Source organism: Phasianus colchicus, chromosome Z (genome assembly GCF_987193195.1).
Source record: "Phasianus colchicus chromosome Z, bPhaCol1.hap1.1, whole genome shotgun sequence".
In the NCBI taxonomy this organism is placed as follows: domain Eukaryota; kingdom Metazoa; phylum Chordata; class Aves; order Galliformes; family Phasianidae; genus Phasianus; species Phasianus colchicus.
Window position 1 is genome coordinate 33,349,138 of NC_143476.1, and position 19,862 is coordinate 33,368,999.

The window sequence follows — 19,862 nt, forward strand, 5'->3', positions numbered from 1 at the left end:
CTTCCCAATGAAAGCAAAAAAATCTTACTTGTGAAGTTGCCTAATTTCTGTTAAAGGTTTTAGGCACAGTGTGAGGCATTCTTACTTCTAAATCATATTTCTGAGCAAAACTGCAAACTTCTTAATTACTTTTATTTCTCATTGTGGGGGCAGAGGAGGTGGGAGGGGGGAATATCAAGGCTAGCCTGCCCTCTAGTGCTCTCTGAAGTCAAGCACCTGGCTCCGACAAGAACACTAGAAGAAATCTTGGCACGTCAAAGGCTATGTGGTGCTATAGCCAGAATGTTTTGAAAGTTGTATGAGCAGCAGTTTGTCACAGAAGCCCTAATCAATGTTTTGCAATGTAAATTTATTATTTTAAAGGAAAGCAAAACTGTGTTTTTTCTACCCCAAACAGTAGAAACATCGCATTTAAATGCAACAGAATAATTATTTAGAGGAACCAGGATCTTATTCTTTATTAAGTCATAGTTTTCCAAGCCTATTCTGAACATAGATCACAGCTGTGGCCTTTGTTGGCTTAGCGCAAATACAAACACATAATTTTTTCCCCACTCTTATTTCAAGGATGCCTAAACATGGGTACGCATCCAATCCAAACTGATAAAAACCTTGTATATTATTATGCTGGAATACGTATCAGTGAAAGAAAGATCTTGATTTACAATTCCTTGAGATTTCAGTGGCAAGACTGTGGATGTCTGTAGCATCACAAAGATTAGTGACTTTGATGAGAAGAATGATAATGAGACAGGTTGATTGGAGAAAGAATATTTTAAAACTTGGAGACACATAAGTACACATAAATATGTCCAATTTTCAGGTGAGCACTTCAAGTGAAAAAAAAATTCCCTCACAAAATCTTTGTTTATATATTGTGAAAGCATTTTCACTGATTTATGCATATATTTTTCTCTTTCCTTAACAATACCTTTACAAATTACTTAAATAATAAGTAGTTTCAGTGCACTGAAACTACCTCGATCTTTTTTAGCGCAGTAAAAAATGTGCTGTCAGTGCACTAAATGAACTCTCTCACTAGTTCAGTTGCAGTTTCATTTTCATTGGTAGCTTTATTATTTTATGTAATACTAGTTAAAAAGCCATATATACACATAGGTCACTCCAGAAGTAATTCCTCCTATTTATTTTCATTGAAACTACAAAGGATAAAAAGAGCACAATAATGCTATTTGATAGAGAAAATTCTCAACTACAAAGCACTATCTTACAATGTAGTCACCACTACTAACTATGCATTGTCACCAACAATGAAAAAAGCCTGCACACAGCGCTTGTACAATCTTTGTGGCCATCCAAAATGTGGCTTGTCTTTTACATTGCTACCACTACTGCTGAAACACACCTCCTGCTGTCTCAGTGTGCTCACATCCACTGGTTGCTCTCCGTAAACGTTCAGCAAGTGCTGATGAATGTAGCTGGGTGCCATTTTTTCCACATGGAGGAATTCACTTCATATACTCGGTACTAAGTTCAGCCTCAGCATGGGATTTTTTTAAGTAGGCTTTTGGACCTTTTTAAGAAGGACAGATTGTCTTCAGTTTTTGCCAAAGAAGGGAACTAATACACGCAGTCACTCACTCAGGGCCCTCTCCCTGTTCCAGTTACTCTGCTCCTGTTTCAAGTTCTATGAAAATTATTTCTCATTTTTATTGTCAGAACAGTGGAACCAACACCAAAAGCTTCTGTCTTACCTTTTTCTCATGTGACGAAGAGAAATCCCTAGAAACAATACTGATCATTCTCAGCTTTTTTTCCCTGTGTCATTGGTAGACATTGTTCCACTGACAGGGCCTGTATTGTGGCTGCTGCCTCAGGGTAGCCCTGTGCCCTGGTCACAGGTCCTGTCTCCACAAGAACAGTTTTGACCCTGGCTCACCCTTAGATTCTTGGCATCCACCTCAGTGGGTCCCAGACTTCTCCCATGCAAAGCAGCTCATACACTCCACTGCCTTTCACGAAGAAGAAAAAAAAAAAAAGAGGGTATTTTTTTCAAATGTGTTTAGCCTGAAATGGGTTTATGGTCCATTGCAGTAGCAAATTTCAAGAGAAGAAGCGGAGGGGAGCCCCACTAGCAAAACAACACTGCCTTTGCACAACACAGCCGTGCCGAGGAAAGACAGGCATGCCTATAGCCAGAAGCAGGGTGGACAGGGGAAATTCAGCCTCCTTCAGTCATTACAAAAAAAAAAAATCTACATCTGAACTCATAACCTTAACTTTCTTCCTTATCCACAGGGAGAAATTAGTTCTTGTTTTAGAGAAAGGAGCCTCATCCTACCATGTCTGTACACAACTACTGCTGACCAGAGGAATCCCCTTCTTCTGGAAAGGGAGAAAAATATTGGAAGCTGGGAGCTGTGTGTTACCCTGTGTTTAAGTGTTTTCCTGTGGGAAAAGGTTTGTCATATTTTTTGTTCAGGATAGAAAGCCAAATAAATGAGCCTTCAGTAGACAAGGTTTTCTGAGTACTTAAGCTGTTGCAGGAAACATCAATTTTCTCAGTCACTTTTCTGTTTAGAGCAAGTGAGATACAGTACTTGAGATATAATGTGTATTAGACATAATATATAATTCAGACACTATTGTGTCTGAACAGCAGAAGAATAAGGTTTTCTTCCTTCCTGTAAACATCTCTTTGAATATAAGCAACAGTCAGTACTCAATCCCTCTTGAGAAAGGCTTATACATTTGCAGAAAATAATGTAATAGTCCTTCATCCTTGCTTCTTGCACGTGCACTGCTTGTGCTGTTGACTCTCCTGAAGGAGTACAAGTTCTTACTATCCACTAACACTGCTGTGCAAAATACTACAGAGTGACAGCAAATCTGAGGAGAGCCTAATCTCTTACCTGCAAGTTTCTCTCTCACAGAGCTGACACCAATATACTGCTGATTCTTTTCCTTTACCTTAAATGTTTCACCACCTCATGCATTTTTCCCCATGGAAACTCCTCTCCCTTCCTTCAAAGAGACACACATCTATCATTGTGTACTTCTGAACACCAGGGATTTGCAGCCACCTGCAAGAAGGAACAGAGAAAAATCCTAACTAGTTCAAAATGCAATTATTTAGTGATATTAACTGATTCATCACTTAAGGCCTAATTCTAACTGTCTTCTGCTGAGCTAGTGATGTGATGGAAAGTTCGACAATAAAATGGCCGAAATCACCACTTCCAGGTGAAGTATTATTTCTGCTTCTGAAACTCGCGTTTCAAGTATGAGCTTTTGGATTTATCAATACATGCAATTTTTTACTTGATTAGTATGTTGTCTTTGGCTTTTGGAGTGGGCTAAACTGTTTCAAGTGGCAAAGCAAATATAAGTTGTGTGACAGTACTCCAGCTTGGTAGACTCCTTTCTACATAAACTATCACTTCACTCCATTTTCATTACTTCAGATGAAAGGCACGAGCCAATCCTGCATCATATTTCCATCTGGAAAATATGGCTGTCCCATGTTTTAGACATGCAAACTTGTTTGTCTGTGCTCTAGACTGAAAAAACTCTCCTACAGAAATGAGAACTGCTGTAGCACAGGCCACTATAAAATCACAGAATGGCTGAGGTTGGCAGAGACTTCTGGATCTACTGAACCCAACCACAACTTAGGGGAGACCATATTGCTCTCCACAACTCCCTGAAAGCAGATTAAAGCAAGGTGGATGTTGGCCTCTTCTGCCAGGTAACAGTTATAGGACAAGAGATAGTGGCATTAAGCTGTGCCAGAAGAGGTTCAGGTTTGTTTATTAGGAAAAATCAAGTATAGGAATAGGCTGCCTGGGGTGGTGGTGGAGTCAGTGTCCCTGGAGGTTTTCAAGAAACATGTAAATGTGGCACTGAGGAACATGATTATTGGGCATGGTTGGGGTGGGTCAATGGTTGGACTAGATGATCTTAGAGATCTTTTCCAGCCTTTGTGATTCTATGATTCTACGATTTAAAAACCATGTCTTGGGGTATCAACACATAAGAAATTGTCTGAAACTGCATGATCTTTCTAATATTCTATCTATTATATTTTTATCATTTCCTTATTGTCATTTTTCTGCACCTAAGAGGATCAGAAACAGACCCTTGCTGGACACACAAGCTGAGTTTCTAGCCAAAGCATAGGGTTTTGGAGCTGAGTCTTCAATCCTCAAACTTACTACAGTTTTGAAATCACTGGCAAAGCTTTTACTTTGTCTTTTGCTTCCTTTTTTATAGTCTGTATATCCCATCAGAGAGTTTTAGGCCACTGTTTACAGAGACACACGTTCAATGTGGATTCTGCCTATGAGAACATTTCTGTATTATGATTTTCTTTTTTAATTAGGTATTGCTCCCCAAAATTTTAATTCCTTTTCAATATCCTTTTATTTATCCTTTCTAGAACACATTCGCAAAGACGATATTTTACTTCTCAGCCTATTTGTTTTCTTGAATCTAAGATCATTATTTGCATTCTCCTGCTTTCTTTGGACAAGAAACAGATCTGAAGGCAGATTTTAAAAGCTTGAGGATGATATCAAGCTCAAATTTCCACATGAATGCTAAATACCGTGTTGAAATAACTTATGGGCTAATACGAATCTCATAATGAATTAATGAAAATCAGCCAAAAGACAGAGGAGATAGGAAAAAAAGTCTATTAGCATTATCTTTATCTTGAAATCTAACCACAGATTTTGGCTGTCCTTTTGTCAGATTAATGAAATCAGATAAGGCTGTGAAAAAAACAGATCATAATTAGCATCTTTAGCTTGGGATAAAGAAACAAGTAATTCAGTGCTGGAAATCCATTCAGGTTTGTCTTTATTTGTGCAGAATATGACAAAAGATTAACTGCCTCCTAGGTTTCATTGTTGTAACTGAGAACAATTTATAACAACAGAAAGATATTACCATTTTCTCTGTGAGAAAATAGTTGTGCTATGTCTCCTATGCTGGGAACAGTGATATTACAAGTATCAAGACTCCCCACCTATAAACCATGAAGCAAAACAGATATATCATATTGTTTGTTCATTTATTTAAATGCAGACATGCTCAAAGGATCAGGTTAACACAGTTGACCACAAAACTACTATACACCTTTAATAAATGTCCACCATGGCAAATACAAGGTTGCAACACTGATTTTTATGTGCCTTAGGAAAAAGAGAGGTGCTTTGCACTGAGAATCCTATACATTAAAAATTCTCATTTGAAACTCAGGCAGCTTTTTGTCCCTCTTGGACACTCATTACTTAGACAAATTCAGCTGCTATCTCCATGCAGGCTCCTTGAAGATCCTTTCTGCTTCAATCTGTCTCTTTTTGTGTAATTAGGCAAATATAAATTGTTTTGTCTCATCTCAGGCTACATCCTTGATACTTCATTGTACAGCGGCACTTTCCAATCTGAACACACAGCTATAACACAACTGGATCTTCAGCACACCTCAATTCTCCAATCTCCCTATCATGCTGATTGATTATTAAGGTTCAAGCTCAAGATCTTCAAGTCAGACATCCTTCAGCATCCTCTGATGAACAAGTAAATGTTATACACCACAAAACATTTTTCTGTCTGCCAAATTTTCTTCAGATTAGTCTTGATTATTGCAAATATTCTCCTGCCTGAACTTCCATGTTCTTGCTTCTGCATCAGTTATCTAAGGACTGGATGTGCAGTGGTTCCTTCTCACAGCAATCATTTCTATACTCATAGTTTTAATCCTCTAAAACTCCAGCTCCTTTTTCTTCACCAGTTTTCACTTATGATCTCCTAAAATAAGATTTCTGATTATAAGCTCTTTGGGGGCAGAGACTGTTTTCTTCCTCTGTGGCTGTAAGACATCTAGTACTATGGGTACCTAGTGCTTGGTTAAATCTTCCCAGTACCATGAAGGTACCAACATTAATGAGGCCAATATCTTTCCAGATATTTCAGTGATGGAGAGACTGCATCAATAGACAGAGTGGCTCATATCATCTATCTGAAATTTTGTAAGGTTTTTGACACAGTCCCGCACAATAACCTAGTATCCAAATTAGAGAGAAATTTATTTGATAGATGGAGTACTTAGTGGATAAGAAATTGGCTGGATGACCAGATCCAGAGAGTTGCACTCAATGTTTAACATCCAGGTGATGAATGGTGTTCCTCAGGAGGCCTATACTGGGACAAGTACTGTTTAATATATTTACTAATAACATAGTCAGTTGGCTTGAGTGCACCCTCAGCAAGTTTGCAGACGACATAAAGCTGAGTGCTGCTGATGTGACAGAAAGAAGGGATGTTTCCTAGGGAGACATGAATAAGCTTGAGAAGTGGGCTCACATATACCTGGAGGATGAATGGATTGAGAGCAGACTTGTGAAAACTGTCTGAGGAATACTGGTGGATGAATAATTGGATGTGAGCCAGAAATGTTTATTTGCAGCTTAAAAAGCCAGCTATCTCCCAGGCTGAATCAAAATAAACACAATCAGCTGGTCAAGGTAGGTGATTGTTCACATTTACTCCGTTTTCATGAGACCTCACCTGCAGTATTACATTCAGCTCTGTGGCAAAGGGACAAAGGGACAAACAGGGACAAAGACCTGCTGATGTGGGTCCAGAGGAGAGCCACTGGAATGATCAGAGGGCTGGAGATCTCTTGTGAAGACAGGCTTAGGGAGCTGGGGTTGTTCAGGCTGGAGAAAAGGATGCACCAGAGAGACCTCACTGAATGTGGACATTTAGGACTTAAAAAAGAAAGAAAGAGATTTATTACAAGATCATAGAGTCATATAACAAGGGGTAACAGTTTGAAGCTAAGAGAGGGTAGAATTAAATTAAAAAGTAAGAAAAAATTCTTCACTATGAGGTGAGGCAGTGGCACAGGCTGCCCAGAGAAGCTCTGGATGTCCCATCACTGGACACACTTAAGGCCGAAGTGCATGGGTCCCCAAGCAGCCTGATCTCATGGGTGGCAGCCTTACCCATGGCAAGGGGCTTAGAACTAGATGACCTCTAAAATCTCTTCCAACTCAAGCCTGTGATTCTATGATTCTGTGAACAGGAAATAGCAGCAGCAGTAATGAATCCCAAGCAAAATGGCTTTCTGATTTCCAGTCTACTGGTACAGCTAGTTAATCACAACTGTCTGAGAAGGGAAGATTCTTAATGGTATGAGAATTTCATCTTGCCTGGGCTAGCATCACCACAGAAGGAAGCAGCCCTCATTCCTCACAGGTCCTTGCTATACCCATACCACCACTCTAGCCATGGGAAGCTAGTCTGGGAGGAAGAACTGGGGAACAACAGATATGATGGCAGTCATGGATCCTTTGAACCTTAGTCTGACTCTGCTCTGTGGCTACCTATTTTTGGTGATAAGGAGTGGAAGGAATCTGCAGGGAACCTGGGAAAAGTGACACTTTCTCCTTTGGCTGCATTTCGTAAGGCAGTGGTCCAAGGAATACTGGAAGCACATGCAAGGCCAGACTGTTTTCTCATTTCTGTTTCTCTTACATTATGTACTGTTTCATGATGCTAAAATCTGTTAATGCCAATTAACACTCACGTTTAATTAACATGAGTCTTTTTAGCTGCCAGTAATAAATACATGGACCTCTACATTTGTGAAACAGTTGTTATGATCTCTCTACCCTTGGATCCTATTCCTGAATTTAAAACATAAAGGAAAATATTTGTTAAAGTGATTGTACTTGAGGTTTCCTTCAAAGTCACTGTTCATTACTGACATACTCCATATCAGGTTTGGCTCCACTCCACCTAATATTCCTGATAAGACAGTCAAAGACCTTGGGTGAATTAAAGGGGCTGGATTTTATTTTATGTTTTTGAAAGTAAATTTTGAGGTAACTCTGTTGAGTCAGTAGAAAGCACAGAAGTAAAAAAGCTCACATCAAAACATTTAAAGAACTGTACATCTTGTTTTGCTTAATTCTTCTCTGCCCTTGAAGTGACCTTAAAACACCTTGTGTATCTCATGGAAAAGCACTGCACGTGTAGAAGTGTGATCGATGGAGATAAATCAAAGTGTCAGTAATTCATTAGCATCAATATGATACACTAAAATCAAACAAACATAGAAAATGCTGGTCCTGATAACCAAGGCCTGGACAGTCAAGATCTTAAAACCATGGCATGACCTCACTGACAAGCTTCTTAGCACCAAAGTGCTCAGCAGCAGCCACAGCTCATTTATCTGTCCAGTTCCTGGTGAATCAAACAGATGTTAGAAAAAAAGAGGCTGCAGAATTGCAGATGGTGGAAATGAAACCAACAGATCTCAGGCAATCTGGTAGGCAAAAAGCACACTGTGCAAGAAGCCAGTTGAAGAAGAAAGTGCCATGGCACCTGCAAAACCTTGTCTGTCAGGCATTGCAGATGCACGGTCAGCCTCACAGAAGATGAAATATGAAAGTCATATTGTATAGGTGCCACACAGGCTACTGTGTTCCATCAGTCCCTATCACCATCTGCCTGTAATCTCACTCTGCCAAAGCATGTTCTGAACCGTCTATGAGACTGCGAGTAACATGTATTTTCTCACTGGTATCATCATTTGAGTTTTTCAGCCCATCGACATCTCTTTGTGCCTCTGAAGTGTGTGTTTGATGTAATCTCATTTATGTTAACTCCTTCATTGTGCACTGACGCACCTGGGCCACAGCTGCATCTGAGTAGGGGTGGTGCAGAACCACATGGATGATCAGGAAGGCTGCGTGGAAAGAAGTTGTTTTGCTGAAAGGAAAAATGGTGAAATCTTCTATGACAGATATACCACTGCAGCAAACTATTTTCTCAGTTTCGTTACTCTTAATGGAGTTCATTTGCTTCAAGAGTTTCACCTTTCACATATATTCAGTGGTTAATAAAACCAACTTTCCCTTAAGCAACTAAATCATTCTGAGCAGCATAAAAAGCTGAAAAGAAAACACATAATGCACAGCCCTGAGGTTGCAATGCACCTACTTGTTGAAACTATAATTTGAGTTAAAAAACACGAGGTCTGCTCTTTAGTTTGTGTAAGTAGATGTTGGTATAGGCAGCCAGTAAAAGTAAACCTTCATCTGTTCTGTCATGCAAGGAGCTGAATTACCAAGGATTGCAAGTGTGGTGTAACTGAGTCTGAAAAACAATGTTTTGCGTGAGTACAACAATAAACTTTGTTATGTCCTTAGCTCCAGTATCCAAAAAACTCCTCCAGAAGACATCAGCCTACTTGAAAGCAAAACTCACTGTTTATGTTTTGATCCTGCTTTCCCAAAACTGTGTTGTCTAGTATAAGGCACAAGAAGTAATTCCTTAGAAGCAGAAGGATTTTGCAAATGTTCTTTGAGTATATTCATAAAGCTTGCTTGTCATAAAAAAAAAAAAGCTGTTTAATGCAAAACACGGAGAACATTCTCATAGACCTCTTTAAAACAATAACACAGCTGAGAAACATAAGTAGATTAACACCTGTGCATCTTTATCCAAAAGGGAGCAGTTATGCGAAGATCACATTAAAACTAGTGAAGTGTTCAGCATTACATTCAAATTTCCAGAAGTGACCGCTAGAAGACAGGAAACAATGTTTTAATAGGTCTGTGAAAGGACCATTGTACTAGTGTTTCTCCACATTAAATCACACATTTGTCAGTGCATTTGTAGACTACAAAACATCCCAAGCTTCTAAGAATTGCTCTTTGAAGTCTGTATGGTAAGATTTCAGTTTCCCCAGAGTCTACTATACAGGATACACTTTTGCTAAAACAAATACCTTTTTACATACATTTCTTCAAAAAACAAGGCAATTGTTGTCTCCACAAGACCCATAACATTCATCTGAGGCTCCAAAAGGTACATGACAGTAGTCAGAGTCCTTCACTGTATCGAAGTGTGCATCTATAGAGCTAGAGTTCAATTTATTACTTTTTTAGCCTGTGCCATTCAATGGCTCACAGTCAATTTTGCCTGAAAGCTCATGTGCAAGCCTTAATGTACTGAAGTGCTTTTTCCAGGGCAAGCTGAATGATGAAAACTGAATGAATTAATTTTCTGTACAGCAGACCGGAGTACAAGGTTACATTATTTACTTACCTGAAAGTTCAGAGGCAAGAAAAAAGAATCATCTCTCCCCAGCTCCAGGGACACAGCACTCCAATTACAAGAATAAAATATAGTGCAAATAGCTACATTCCTCCCCAAAGGCATCACAATTCCCCCCCCAACTCCCATGCTTTAAATACAGATGGCAATAAGCCCATGCAGACGTAACCCCCTTCTGTCTACTCTCCTTAAAACACCTTCTGGTTTACTGACCATATTTAGACCCTTTGGCAGTCTATAAAAAGTGCTACGTGATCTTAGTTGCACTAAAAACTGTAAGAGTTATACTCTATTTCACACTTACAGTGAAAAAAAAAATATTTCCTATGAAGGAATTTTCAAAGGTGCCCAAGGGCTGGATCTATACAGTGATTTTAATATCCCAAGTCACATTTCCAAGCACAACTGGCGTTCACAAATGGGCTGGATTTGGACAAAGCCAAATTAGTCTTAGCATTGCAGCAGCTTTCTTCAACCAAGACTCTTACGTTTGGATTTGCTGCACTTATGTATCACAGACAGAGAGCTGTCAAAGTGAGATTGGGACCCACAAAGGCCACCACATCAAGACAAACCTCCACAGTGGAAGAATGCCGGGGAGAGGACAGTTAAGTTCTGACACTCCCAAAACATCTGGCCAGAACTGCATATATACATGAATGTGATGGCTAACCTCTGCCATACCTATGATTTCAAAAACCAGGATTCTTAGACCTACTGCCTGAAGTAGAATGTGGCTATGTCTTCAGTGGGAGCAACAGTGCTGAGCAGGCACAGACATCTCCAGTGCCATGTCATTTCTTATGCTGTCTTTCCTTCCTGCTTGCACTGGGTCCAGTAAATGTGCTCTGAGGATAAAAACCTCCAACCTTCTTCTGCTTCTGCTTTGCCTTTTTTGTTTATATAAAACATTCAATGGCCACAGTTTAAATACCGTTATGCTCTAACTCTAGCTGGCAATTACACACAATGAGAGCAAACTTAAGTAGCATCTGGAGTTGAATTCAGAATATTACATTTTTGCAATGCAAGGATGGGAATGCAGCATAGCTGTGACAATTCCTGTGTTGCTCCCTTTGTTCACTGACTGTAACACAGTACTGAACCCGTTGACAAATAAATGACTGAGGCCAGAATCACATGGCTGACTCTGAGATGTCTGAGATGTCTTCTTTCATTCTTCATGAAAGTTATGTATGCAATTCCCTTGCTACAAAAATGGGAGTTGTGAACTCCAGTGAAAGTATGCTAGGGACACCAAAAGGGGAAATCCACTCTTTCAAATTTAGAAGACTCTTCAGATCTACTGTCGTTGGAAACAGCCTTTCAAACTTCTGATTGATATAGTTCTCACAGTGCAGATTACATTCATCATGGTTTCATAGTGAGCTGACATCCTTGGAACATCCTTCCAAATGTGGTAAACTGTATTTTAAAACCCCCCAGACAAACCTGTCTACTCTGTGCAGAAAGGATTTCTTTCTATGTGATAATGAAAAAGATTAAAAAAAAAAAGAAAAAAAGAAAAAACAATTACATCATAAAATCTGCTTAGCACAACAAGATCCCATAATTTAATGCAAATCACTTGCAGTACTTATTCTTGTAATATCCTCCAAAAATTATTTTTTAAAGAAACTCAGTGTTGCCTAGTGGAACTGATTCTGGTACAGAAGAACTGTTTTAAGAGTTCAGGATTAATTTGCACAGGTTCTTTCTAAATAACCAGCAGATTTTGATAGAGACTCTTAAGTTTAAAGCCCAGTCACTCCAAGATGGAATTCCTCTACCCAGTGCAGACTTCAAGCACAATCAGTTGCTCAGAACTCAGACCTCTATCATATCACCCGTGAGTGCACCTCTGAACATGGGATATATTTCTGAACAGAGGGATATATCTCTCTCACTTTGGCTATGCAATGAATCACAGCCTGAAAGCACTTCTCTTTTTTTTTCCTTAACCCTAAGGGTTTGGGCTGACACAGTCAGACACAAAAGTCCATAGTACAGCCATGAAAATTATATACTGCGTCCTGTATTTTGGAGTCTGTTGAAATAATTAAGTCTTCATCTATAGTATGATACAGATATTGAATGGGCTTTCTATATAATGCCCTTTATACACTATCTAAAGAGGTAATGTATGGCAAGAGGCAAAGCTGGAGTGACAGCCCTTGATTGAGGTCAGATTGTCCAAATTCTGGCTTAATTATTGGTATGGATCTATATGTCCACAAGGCAAGAAAACCCCAAAGGCTTTGCAGACCGCAGTTAGCTGGGGTTTATGAGGTAGGCTGGGCAAAAGACACGATGAATGCTTTTTTGAAACGTGAACAATGATCCAGTGCCCTGGCGTGGCACAACAGAGCCAACCAGCATTCCACAACAGACAACTAAAAAGTATCAGATTTGATATTAAACAGCACTGTGGGAAGTCATAGATTCTAGTCAGAATGATTACATTTCATGTTTCAATCCGCAGACACTGTAAAAACAAGAGATTGAGTTTTATACAAAGCTGCTGAATAAGTTCTATTCCAAGACATTTGCAAGAGCCACTGTGCAATATCTTATAGAACGGTTATTATTTTTATGTGGCTTAAAGCCACAGAGATGTGGGGCAGTTTGGAAGTATGAGAGCTTCTCAGATAAGTTCTCTTTCCCTCAGGGGATGAGTAATCAGGGTTCGCACGACATCAGATTTAAAAGGTCACGAATTTAAGGTGCAAGATTACAATTGCACTGAAAGCTCACAGCTGTTTTCACCCCAAAGCTAGCTAGGCTACACCATTCCTTGCCTTCCTGGAATTGCCACCAAATGGGAGTCTTAAATAACAGAACTGCTCTAGGACATAATGGCTATGCAGCAGTTACATTTCTCCTATCTGATCATCTGAAGGATTTTTTAGCCAGCCAGAAAGATGTCAGCCCTGCAGGGAATAAAATGGTTCCCTGAACATGTGCAAGAATTTATTTCATGCTTTGTCTGTTGCTATAAAAGGAAATGGAAGCAGCAATCAGGTCTGCATTTGTGGGTGGGCATTCCAGAAAGCATCCTGTAGCGTCCTGAGCTACCAAAAATGTAATAGGTTGAACCCTGACCCATCTTCTGACCAGGCAACTCAAGGGCTGTCAGAAACACCAAGCTTTCTTGTGCTGGTTTAGGGTTTCAAAATGATTTTTAAAGCATCATGTCATATAAGTGCATAAACTCCACAAAATCAACACAAAGAAGGAAAACTCGCAGATCAGAATAATTCTTGTTGTTTCATCACATGCATCAGCCAACAATAAGTATGGGACAAAGATAAAAAAAGCATGAAAGATTGCATGCAGTCACAGGAGTGAACCCCAAGCTCTGGAAATGCCCCCTGGTTCACCTTTAATGCTATTGAATTCCTAACTGGCCCTAGTTTGATTCTCAGCTGTAGATTGCCTTGACCTCTCAGTCACTTTGTCTCAGGCACTTTGTTTCCATTTGATGATGATGGAATTAATTTGGCCTGTATGCTTGGACTTTTACTGGCTAGAACTCCAATGGCCTCAGAGAAATCCATCCACTGTATAGAGTCTTGAACTCGAGGTCTATTTTCACAATACGCAACAGAAGAGCTAATAAAAATATATGTATAAAAGAGAGAAAATCAAAGGGCAATGGCAGCTGCAAATCTGTCCAACAAAGGGAAGGTTTGAAGGCTCCTAAGGCTTGGCCCATCATTTGTTTATAGCATGCATGTCACCATAACATAAAACTCAGTGAAGGGATTTATTCATATCTATGAAAGGATGTGGGTCAGCTTCAAAGTAATTTTCTACTGTCGCCATTTCAGTACCACTTTCGCATCCAGGCCCTTCCATTTAAATTTTGCATCCTTTGATATGTTGGCCAATTCAACTGTGCCAAAGAATAGGCATGATCAGTTCTTTCCATTTGCACAGCAGCAATCAGCTGAACTGCATATCCTTGCTTAGTGAGTTCAGATCCAACACAAGATCTGGGCCTCTCAATTGTCTTTCACAGACTCTGTTGACGTTGACCCCAGCATTTGACAGCCACCATTCCCACTAGCACTCATGAAGCACGAATCTGCTGCTTTACATTCAGAGGACTTCTGAATGGTCCTGGTGATATGGGCTCCCTGACATACCAGGTACAAGTTAGTGCTGAGATCTGAGGAGGTATTTGTCTAGATTTTGATATGCCAAATAAAAGATGTAAGCAATATGTGTCTGACAAGGGAGAAGTGTGTGCGAGTGTTCGAGCTGTGTTCAGTGTAACAGCAGCTCTTCAAAAGCATGGGAAAGTATTGTTATTGGAGTTGTATGGACTACCTGCTGGTTTGGAGTAAGCAAGTGACACTGAAGTAAAGTTAATGTTAAAGCAAGTTGAGATTTGTATGTTAGGTTCTTGAGATCAAGAAAATTGCTTCTCTCCTACTAAATATGTTGGAAAATCACCACCAAACAGCTGCATGGAGCTGTGCTGTTTGCCAGCACAGCCATGACTTTACACAGACTTTTTCTACTGCCTGCCTCAGGCAGGATTCCCATGAAGTTAAAAAAAATTAACCAAAACTGAATGGAAACTGGTGCATTTCACAGAACTTCTAAGGAAGTTCTGGTGAGTTATGACTTCCTTTCTATTTTGATACGGAATCATACCTCGTACCAATTTCTTTAAAAAATAGTCTCAGATTTGCTCAAAATGTAGCAAATGTTTTGATTCAACTAGTCTGCTCTTAAAACCAAACCATAAACTCAAGAAGTGCATGCAGTTTCAGATCACATATAAACATTTTAAATTGATTTTTAATTGAGATCTCTCACTTATGTTAAAAACAGACTATTCCATATTTTGAAAAGACAACAAATAATGTCTGTGGTTGTTCAGAGCCGTATTTTCAAAATGCAGTGTGACAAAAACATGTACACATGTATACGCCCTGTTTATACATTTATAATAAAGGTTGTTCATGTACAGATGAGCATGTTGCATGCGTGCAGTGTGATTTTGCCAGCACAAAAGTGGCAGTGCATATCTTCATCTCTGTCTCCTAGGTAAAAAATAATATTAAAATGATTACTTCCCCACAGTCACCTTCTGTAAGAAAAGACTTGATTTCAGTGCCTGGTACGTGCCTTGGAGACTTCTGCTGTGATAGTGCATGACATGAGCTTATTTGGTCATATATTATTCCAATTTGATGTTTATGTGCTGCTGTGCTATGTGAGATATTAATCACATTATGCTTATCAGAGATAAATTAATCCAACCAGTGTTGATGGTTTAGCAGGCAAAGAGTTTCGAAGGACAACAGTAAATTATAGCTGGATTTGATTAAGAGGTAATTAGCTAAACCTGTTTACCTTAACCTTTGCTGCAACTATTGTTTTTACTAGAAGAGGAGTGTCATTAGATTGTGTCTGGGATACAAGTTATGGAGCGTACACCACTTTTCACTGTCCAATTTTCATCTGTGATTCAAGGAAGAGGTAGAAAGGTCGGGATCAGATTGCTATTGTACAATTCTCCTGAGATGAGAGCAGAAAGTTTCCTTGACAGAGACAAAATAAGCCATGAAGAACAGTAGTTTATTTTTCAGTAGGATGGAGGGGGAGTCAAACGAACACATGTCTAAAGCCCTAGACAGATTTTTGCAATAATTCAACTGTCTCAGTAGATTTGAGAGTTATTTGAACTCACTGAGCATTTTAGACAAATGAGTTATACCAATTTGCTGTAGACTGCAAAATAGTGTAGCTGATAACAGAACTGTGTGAATATTGTTTCAACTGTACCGTATTGTTGTAAATTTTTTAAATACTCACTCAAGAGAGCTAACAAAATCCAGAGGAAATCAACTCTCAAGTTGTCTTATAGTCATTTAAATGACTAGTTTAGATAACTTTGTTAAAAATAAGGGTTTAGACCAGCCTGTTGGCTTACTGATAGCACTTAGCCAAACTGTAAGCACATTTGAGAACCATGTACTTTTTCAAAGAAACTTCAGCTTTGTAAGAGAACACAAATAAGTAGATGCCCAAGTAAATACAGTTGCTGAAGAAGAAGATATAAGTTGGTTTTACACTTCTATGGCCAAATGCATACATATTCCCTAGTCTCAGTACACAGAATTCCTCAAGAGTACCTACCTACTCAGGCTCCTAACAGCTTTTATTGTAAGTATGACTCATCCTTTGGAATAATGAAATATGTTCTCTTTTTTATTTTGTCTTGAACCCAACAGGATCCAAAGCCGAAGGTTTGGAGACCTTACTGGAAGGAAGGCAATTTCTAGATCATGACACATCAGTTCTATGTAGACTCTGTAACCTCCATAATAAAGCGGGTGATTTAACGGTATTTCTCTATCCAGTGACAATGATTATTATCACTAATCTTGTTTTTGTAGACTGCCCAGTGTATGCGAAGAAGGACTCGTTTAGACATTGTGTTGAGGGACATAGTTTAATGAGAAATGCTGGTGATAGGTGGACGGTTGGACTGGATGATCTTGTCGGTCTTTTCCAACCTCGGTGACTCCACGATTCTATGACACCTACAAAATAGCTTGATTATTACTCAATACAAGATCATGGACTTGGTCAGTTGAAAACAGTTACGGGAATACTCCCTCCCACCTGGTTCCCTGAAATTTTACTGGTACCCAAGAGGAGAATGTCTTGAAATATAGTAGCCTCATGCAAAAGGAAAACTTTGACTTACTGATCCAACAGTTTCGAATCTTTGTAGTTCAGATTTTGTGTAGAACAAGGAGAAAGCTTCAAATTTCACATCTGCCAGTTTGTGCAGTTACAAATTATCCATTCTGCTAAATGAGGCTTTCCATGCTCGGCAGTGTGGGCTGCCCAGAAGATAGGGGAATGTCAGTATTTCAGGCCACTGGCGGACGTTTATAAACTAAAAAATGATTTCCTAGTGTCATATTGTTAAAGCTTTTTTGGAGTAATAAAATATGTATGCGCTTTACCTTTTTAGATCAATAGCATTTTTGCCCTATCAATCACTGACCAGATGTGCTTTTTAGCAGAGCCTTTGAATAGACACAATTATTTTTAACTATTTCTTCCACTGGTAGTTATATCTTTAAAGCTTTCTTAATGGGTAGACTGCACACGTAAATTAGAATAATAGACAAAATTCAAGAGGAAGTTGTGTGCTTGTGTGCACACATGCACAGGCAGAGTATCTACTGTGTAGATAGCAGCGTGGCTTTCTCTCTAGGCTAAAATTGAAAATGAGAACAGATTAGTGTTCAGTTTATATAATGATACTCAGCCCCAATTCAATTCACAGAAGCTTTTTTCCCCCAAGAAATAGGAATTTCACTTAACCATGGAATTATTGAACTTCAGAATATCAAATGTGTTATTGTGAGCTTCTAAAAAGAACTAGATTGTGCACAGCTCTCAAGGAGACAGATAAATTGCTAATATCTCATAGGAACTCTGTCCTCCTAAGGAAGTGACATAAAAGTCACTTGATATGAGTGCAGTTGCTGAAATATCATGATTGCAGAGATTCCTGAAAAATAATACAAGCTTATTGTTTCCTTGCTACAGACATTTGGAGGGAGAGATCATCTTTTCATTCTTGAGCTGGAAAGCATCCAATTGAGCAGTCTTCTCACTTAGAAAGGATGACTTCTGGCCACTACAGTTGCACAAATAAAAACAATAAAATAGTTATATTGTGGAGAAGGACTTGGGGGTCCTGGTGGACAAGAAACTGGGCATGAGCCAGTAGTGTGCTCTAGCAGCCAGGAAGGTCAACAGTTTTCTGGGTTCCATCAAGAAAAGGGTGGCCAGGGAGAGGAAGGAGACTGTACCCCTCTACTTTGTCTTCATAAGGCCCTATCTGGAGCACTGCGTCCAGATCTGGGGCCCCTGGCACAGGAAAAACATGGAGCTATTGCAGTAGGTCCATAAGAAGGCCACAAAGATGAACAGAGGGCTGGAGTACCTCTCCTATGATGAAAGGTTGAGAGAGTTGGGCTTTCTTAGCCTGGAATAGGCTGCAGAGAGACCTTGGTGTGGTCTTCTAGTACTTGAGGGGATCTTATAATCAGAAGGGAGATTAACATTTTACATAGTCCAGTAGTGACTGGATCAGGGGGAATGGTTTTAAACAAAAAGGGAGGTGATTTAGATTAGATATTAGGAGGAAATTTTTACTCAGAGGGCGGCTGAGGCCTTGGCACAGCTGCCCAGAGAGCTGTGGGTGCCCCATTCCTGGATGAGCTCAGGACCAGGTTGGATGGGCCCTGGGCAGACTTATCTGGTGTGGGGCAATTGGATGTGCTTTGAGTGCCCTTCCAAACTAAGCCAGCCTGTGATTCTATGACATGATGATGTTATATTGAAAATACGAACAGGGATACATATTATCTATTTGTTTTTTAACTTTGCTATGACTGGATGAAAATGAATAACAGCCTTAAGTGCAAACATACCAAAAGATTAAACAAATGACCATTTACATGTCATTTTTTCATGAATAATGGTAATTAATTATGTAGTGCTTTTGCTTCAAATTATATATTTTTACAATAGCTTTCCTAAATTCTGGATTTGTATTCATCTTTCACGGTAAATATCAATTTGGGGGCAGACGAGCAAACCTCCTTTGGAATTACAAAAAGTAAAACTTTAAATGGTTTCAAAACAAATTATCATCATTCACATTAAGAATTTACCAGTACTGTTTTCATATTATGATTTGGATTGGTGGCTCCTGATTTTTTAAGCTATGTGGTTCAATAAGAGAGCTTAAAAATTTCACTCTGAGATCAAAATTCTTACCAACTTCAATAACATTTCAATAGAACAATAATCAAGAAGCAAAAATTTTCTGCTACATCAGCAATGTAATATAAGAAGACAGTTTTGTCTGTCAATGAATGAGGCTTTGATTTGAACTGGTAAGGTATTTTGTGCCCATGGCCATTTTTTAATGATTCTTCAACTTTCATTTTTTTAAATGTCAGATTGTTAATTCTTCCTCACACTACCTATGTAAAGTGCATTTGGTATTGTTCAAGTTCTTTGAAAAAATGTCTATACAGATTCATGTTGAAATTGTGTCACATTTTCCCTTGCATGAGCAAGTTTGTGCTGGGTTTCAAAATCCTTGAATGCTTTTATTAGACTTTTTTTTTTTTCCCCTCACTATTTATCTTATTAAAAGTACTTTCCCTTAAAGAAAATTGGTCAAGGCTAAGGTTGTGACGCTTGTATTAACAGTTCTTAGACAGACCTGGTCACAGATTTTATTTGCAATGTTGTTTTCAATAAAGGATTAGGAATTCCTGAGTCTTCCACCTCCTCTCTAATCTCCAGTTTGTATTTACCTTGTTTATGACAAGTTCTGTTCAGTTTATAACTGCTACTGAATTGTGATCTTTAGCATCCTGACACTGCAGTGGGCACTTCTTATGAGACATTTAGAAAATTCTTTCTTATGTCAAGGTACAATACCAAATGCACTCTTTTTTCCCTCGGTATTTTTAGAACAATAACTTCTACTATTTTAAGTACTTTCGGTTTCAATTTAAAAAAATAAAACAGAATAAAACTAAGATTAAGGAAACTTTGAATTAAAGCATTTGTATTAATCCGGCTTGTGACATTTTACACACACACACACAAAAAAAAAAAAAAAAAAATCAGGTGCTTTAAAATATGGAAAACTGTGGTATTAATCTGGTTAGCCAATACATATCTTCTTCAGATGCCACTGGTTAATG